Below are 6,660 nucleotides of genomic sequence, written 5' to 3'. Positions count from 1 at the left end.
AGTCTTTTTCTCACAGCACCCAACTTATCTTTACATACAAACTGGAGGCACACTCTTAAAATACTCCTTTCACTCTCACTCATTAAGGAAGCCCAATGCAAACTGCACAATCAGTCACGTTATGCCTTCAGCATTGCTACTTTTCTGTCTTTCTGCCATACCAAAGTACCTCTTCATAAATGCCACGGATATGCAATACGTATACAACAATATGACATGCAACAATCATTCTGAACAGAACTGTGGGTAGATTCAGTGCAGGGAGTGTGTGCGTGCAGAAAGCAGAAACTATGCATGGGTAGAAGTTCTATGATTTTCATCAGGAATAATGCAAATTGTCCCTCAGAAAAAAATATAGTACTGGAGAAGAATCATAAAGAATTGACACAATTGCTGCCTTTGCTGTTGCCCCAATTGTGTAATCTGTCAAGGACTGGTCTCTTGCAGTTTGAGGCACCTAGTTGCAATTGTGTGGTATAAATCACCCTTACAACCATTTTTGCTATAAACTTGAGATCTTTCTGAGATACTATCTCACAGACTTCTTATGAATGAGGAACTCTGAAATTGTCACATTCCAATTTGTACGTCCTTAAAACTATGCTGGTTATTCAAATGGGCAGATTGTTTTTTAAATTCCTTTTTGTCTCGAGTTGTAGTTATATTGATACAGAGGCATAATTGTTGAATGATATATATTGGTTTGATTGAAATATGTTCGTAGAGGTGGTGATAGGCTTTCTGTGTCTGTCTGAGAGCAAGGACCTTAACGTCTTTTTCCAACAGCAATTTGTTGTGAAAGGTATCAGGCAAAGGAGTATGTATTGTGATGTGGTTCTCTGACTGCTTCTGTCCACTTGCCAAAAGTTCCAAGGCCCTATGATAGCACAAAAACGGTAAGATTGAAGTGGTGGGTGCCGGAGGTTTAAAATGGTCAGTTTAAATTAAGACAGAAAAGTGAAACGAATGACTGCAGAAATACTGTATGTGGCCATGAACTGAGATGAAAGGATGATTTTGGAACTCTGTCTTGCAGATTACCCTCAATGCCGCAATGGATAGGGCACTACTCTCACAGAGCAGGGTGTGTAAGTTTAAGTCAATCTGAGTTGCACACCCTGAACTAATACATTTTTGCTGAAACCTAATCATATTATTTACTCTTCCTCGTAGCAGCTTGCCAGGGTGATAGTATATTGCAACAGAACCATTCCACTTCTTCACTGAAAAGAGTCATGCTGGTTACCCAAATGTGCAGCGTGTCATTTTCTACAGCTTTCTTTATTGAAATTAAACATTGACTCACTTGAAATATTCTCTTTCAAAATGAATGTTTTGAGCTGCTGTGAATTTTATTTCTAGAGGTGGTGACAGGCTTTCAGGTACGTGCTTAGGTCAAGGCCCTGTTCATGTCACTTGTATAAGCTAATTCAGGGAGCAAATTAGCAAGTCAAGAAATGGGAAGTCTGAACTACTGTCAAAGCAATTTCATTCTCTTTTCAAATAATCCAAAAATACCATTGCAGCATAAAACAGAGTATTCAATAAAAGAAGAAAGGAGGATTAACGGGAAAAAAGCGCAGCATAAGATATGAAACTTTGGAAATTATCTAGATATTGTTTGAAAAAACTCCTTTGATGGAAAGAAGATGAAGAACGGTATGGGATCCTGTCCTGCTCACCTGTAATTGATATGTTCCACACCCATTCATACCACCTAACCCTAAACACCCAAACATATTGTAGTTAGTGACCATGTGGCCTAATGGCTAAGGCGTCTGACTTCGGATCAGAAAATTGTGGGTTCGAGTCCCTTCATGGTTGAGTCTCTTTCTCACAGCACCCAACTTATCTTTACATACAAACTGGAAACACACTCTTACAATACTCCTTTCACTCTCACTCATTAAGAAAGCCCAATGCAAACTGCACAATAAGTCACGTTATGCCTTCAGCATTGCTACTTTTCGGTCTTTCTGCCATACCAAAGTACCTCTTCATAAATGCCATGGATATGCAATAAGTATGCTACAATATGACACGGCACAATCATTCTGAACAGAACTGTGGGTAGATTCAGTGCAGGGAGTGTGTGCATGCAGAAAGCAGAAACTATGCATGGGTAGAAGCTCTATGATTTTCGCCAGGAACAATGCAAATTGTCCCTCAGAAAAAGTATAGTACTAGAGAAGAATCATAAAGGATTGACACAATTGCTGCCTTTGCTGTTGCCCCAGTTGTGTAATCTGTCAAGGACTGGTCTCTTGCAGATTGAGGCACCTAGTTGCAATTGTGTGGTAAAAATCACCCTTACAACCATTTTTGCTATAAACTTGAGATCTTTCTGAGATACTATCTCACAGACTTCTTATGAATGAGGAACTCTGAAATTGTCACATTCCAATTTGTACGTCCTTAAAACTCTGCTGGTTATTCAAATGGGCAGATTGTTTTTTAAATTCCTTTCTGTCTCGAGTTGTAGTTATATTGATACAGAGGCATAATTGTTGAATTATATATATTGGTTTGATTGAAATATGTTCGTAGAGGTGGCGATAGGCTTTCTGTGTCTGTCTGAGAGCAAGGACCGGTTAACGTCTTTTTCCAAGAGCAATTTGTTGTGAAAGGTATCAGGCAAAGGAGTATGTATTGTGATGTGGTTCTCTGACTGCTTCTGTCCACTTGACAAAAGTTCCAAGGCCCTATGATAGCACAAAAATGGTAAGATTGAAGTGGTGGGTGCCGGAGGATTAAAATGGTCAGTTTAATTAAAGACAGAAAAGTGAAACGAATGACTGCAGAAATACTGTATGTGGCCATGAACTGAGATGAAAGGATGATTTTGGAACTCTGTCTTGCAGATTACCCTCAATGCCGCAATCGATAGGGCACTACTCTCACAGACCAGGGTGTGTAAGTTTAAGTCTATCTGAGGTGCACACCCTGAACTAATACATTTTTGCTGAAACCTAATCATATTGTTTACTCTTCCTCGTAGCAGCTTGCCAGGGTGATAGTATATTGCAACAGAACCATTCCACTTCTTCACTGAAAAGTGTCATGCTGGTTACCCAAATGTGCAGCGTGTCATTTTATACAGCTTTCTTTATTGAAATTAAACTTGGACTCACTTGAAATATTCTCTTTCAAAATTAATGTTTTGAGCTGCTGTGAATTTTATTTCTAGAGGTGGTGACAGGCTTTCAGGTACGTGCTTAGGTCAAGGCCCCGTTCATGTCACTTGTATAAGCTAATTCAGGGAGCAAATTAGCAAGTCAAGAAATGGGAAGTCTGAACTACTGTTAAAGCAGTTTCATTCTCTTTTCAAATAATCCAAAAATACCATTGCAGCAAAAAACAGAGTATTCAATAAAAGAAGAAAGGATGATTAACGGCAAAAAAGCACATCATAAGATATGAAACTTTGGAAATTATCTAGATATTGTTTGAAAAAACTTCTTTGATGGAAAGAAGATGAAGAACGGTATGGGATCCTGTCCTGCGCACCTGTAATTGAAATGTTCCACATCCATTCATACCACCTAACCCTAAACACCCAAACATATTGCAGTCAGTGACCATGTGGCCTAATGGATAAGGCATCTGACTTCGGATCAGAAAATTGAGGGTTCGAGTCCCTTCATGGTTGAGTCTTTTTCTCACAGCACCCAACTTATCTTTACATAAAAACTGGAAACACACTCTTACAATACTCCCTTCACTCTCACTCATTAAGAAAGCCCAATGCAAACTGCACAATCAGTCACGTTATGCCTTCAGCATTGCTACTTTTCTGTCTTTCTGCCATACCAAAGTACCTCTTCATAAATGCCATGGATATGCAATACGTATGCAACAATATGACAAGGCACAATCATTCTTAACAGAACTGTGGATAGATGCAGTGCAGGGAGTGTGTGCGTGCAGAAAGCAGAAACTATGCATGCGTAGAAGCTCTATGATTTTCTCCAGGAATAATGCAAATTGTCCCTCAGAAAAAATATAGTACTGGAGAAGAATCATAAAGGATTGACACAATTGCTGCCTTTGCTGTTGCCCCAATTGTGTAATCTGTCAAGGACTGGTCTCTTGCAGATTGAGGCACCTAGTTGCAATTGTGTGGTATAATCACCCTTACAACCATTTTTGCTATAAACTTGAGATCTTTCTGAGATACTATCTCACAGACTTCTTATGAATGAGGAACTCTGAAATTGTCACATTCCAATTTGTACGTCCTTAAAACTCTGCTGGTTATTCAAATGGGCAGATTGTTTTTTAAATTCCTTTCTGTCTCGAGTTGTAGTTATATTGATACAGAGGCATAATTGTTGAATGATATATATTGGGTTGATTGAAATATGTTCGTAGAGGTGGTGATAGGCTTTCTGTGTCTGTCTGAGAGCAAGGACCGGTTAACGTATTTTTCCAAGAGCAGTTTGTTGTGAAACGTATCAGGCAAAGGAGTATGTATTGTCATGTGGTTCTCTGACTGCTTCTGTCCACTTGCCAAAAGTTCCAAGGCCCTTTGATAGCACAAAAACTGTAAGATTGAAGTGGTGGGTGCCGGAGGTTTAAAATGGTCAGTTTAATTAAAGACAGAAAAGTGAAACGAATGACTGCAGAAATACTGTATGTGGCCATGAACTGAGATGAAAGGATGATTTTGGAACTCTGTCTTGCAGATTACCCTCAATGCCGCAATGGATAAGGCAGTACTCTCACAGACCAGGGTGTGTACGTTTAAGTCTATCTGAGGTGCACACCCTGAATTAATAAATTTTTGCTGAATCCTAATCATATTGTTTACTCTTCCTCGTAGCAGCTTGCCAGGGTGATAGTATATTGCAACAGAACCATTCCACTTCTTCACTGAAAAGAGTCATGCTGGTTACCCAAATGTGCAGCGTGTCATTTTATACAGCTTTCTTTATTGAAATTAAACTTGGACTCACTTGAAATATTCTCTTTCAAAATGAATGTTTTGAGCTGCTGTGAATTTTATTTCTAGAGGTGGTGACAGTCTTTCAGGTACGTGATTAGGTCAAGGCCCTGTTCATGTCACTTGTATAAGCTAATTCAGGGAGCAAATTAGCAAGTCAAGAAATGTGAAGTCTGAACTACTGTCAAAGCAGTTTCATTCTCTTTTCAAATAATCCAAAAATACCATTGCAGCATAAAACAGAGTATTCAATAAAAGAAGAAAGGAGGATTAACGGCAAAAAAGCACATCATAAGATATGAAACTTTGGAAATTATCTAGATATTGTTTTAAAAAAACTCCTTTGATGGAAAGAAGATGAAGAACGGTATGGGATCCTGTCCTGCGCACCTGTAATTGATATGTTCCACATCCATTCATACCACCTAACCCTAAACACCCAAAAATATTGCAGTCAGTGACCCTGTGGCCTAATAGATAAGGCATCTGACTTCGGATCAGAAAATTGAGGGTTCGAGTCCCTTCATGGTTGAGTCTTTTTCTCACAGCACCCAACTTATCGTTACATACAAACTGGAAACACACTCTTACAATACTCCTTTCACTCTCACTTATTAAGAAAGCCCAATGCAAACTGCACAATCACTCACGTTATGCCTTCAGCATTGCTACTTTTCTGTCTTTCTGCCATACCAAAGTACCTCTTCATAAATGCCATGGATATGCAATACGTATGCAACAATATGACACGGCACAATCATTCTTAACAGAACTGTGGGTAGATGCAGTGCAGGGAGTGTGTGCGTGCAGAAAGCAGAAACTATGCATGGGTAGAAGCTCTATGATTTTCTCCAGGAATAATGCAAATTGTCCCTCAGAAAAAATATAGTACTGGAGAAGAATCATAAAGGATTGACACAATTGCTGCCTTTGCTGTTGCCCCAGTTGTGTAATCTGTCAAGGACTGGTCTCTTGCAGATTGAGGCACCTAGTTGCAATTGTGTGGTAAAAATCACCCTTACAACCATTTTTGCTATAAACTTGAGATCTTTCTGAGATACTATCTCACAGACTTCTTATGAATGAGGAACTCTGAAATTGTCACATTCCAATTTGTACGTCCTTAAAACTCTGCTGGTTATTCAAATGGGCAGATTGTTTTTTAAATTCCTTTCTGTCTCGAGTTGTAGTTATATTGATACAGAGGCATAATTGTTGAATGATATATATTGGTTTGATTGAAATATGTTCGTAGAGGTGGTGATAGGCTTTCTGTGTCTGTCTGAGAGCAAGGACCGGTTAACGTCTTTTTCCAAGAGCAGTTTGTTGTGAAAGGTATCAGGCAAAGGAGTATGTATTGTGATGTGGTTCTCTGACTGCTTCTGTCCACTTGCCAAAAGGTCCAAGGCCCTATGATAGCACAAAAATGGTAAGATTGAAGTGGTGGGTGCCGGAGGTTTAAAATGGTCAGTTTAATTAAAGACAGAAAAGTGAAACGAATGACTGCAGAAATACTGTATGTGGCCATGAACTGAGATGAAAGGATGATTTTGGAACTCTGTCTTGCAGATTACCCTCAATGCCGCAATGGATAGGGCACTACTCTCACAGACCAGGGTGTGTAAGTTTAAGTCTATCTGAGGTGCACACCCTGAACTAATACATTTTTGCTGAAACCTAATCATATTGTTTACTCTTCCTCATAGCAGCTTGCCAGG

The 6,660-nt window shown here is 39.2% G+C and overlaps 1 non-coding gene across 1 annotated transcript; it reads left to right on the top strand.

The window, feature by feature from the left end:
- Positions 1 to 3,576: 3,576 nt before the first annotated feature.
- On the top strand, positions 3,577 to 3,649 carry TRNAR-UCG (transfer RNA arginine (anticodon UCG)). Its single transcript has one exon. It is a non-coding gene; the product is annotated as a tRNA-Arg (tRNA).
- The last annotated feature ends 3,011 nt before the right edge of the window (positions 3,650 to 6,660 follow it).

This window comes from Pleurodeles waltl, chromosome 4_1 (assembly GCF_031143425.1).
Source record: "Pleurodeles waltl isolate 20211129_DDA chromosome 4_1, aPleWal1.hap1.20221129, whole genome shotgun sequence".
In the NCBI taxonomy this organism is placed as follows: domain Eukaryota; kingdom Metazoa; phylum Chordata; class Amphibia; order Caudata; family Salamandridae; genus Pleurodeles; species Pleurodeles waltl.
Note: the sequence above shows the minus strand (reverse complement) of the source record. Positions and strands in the feature narration are given on the sequence as shown.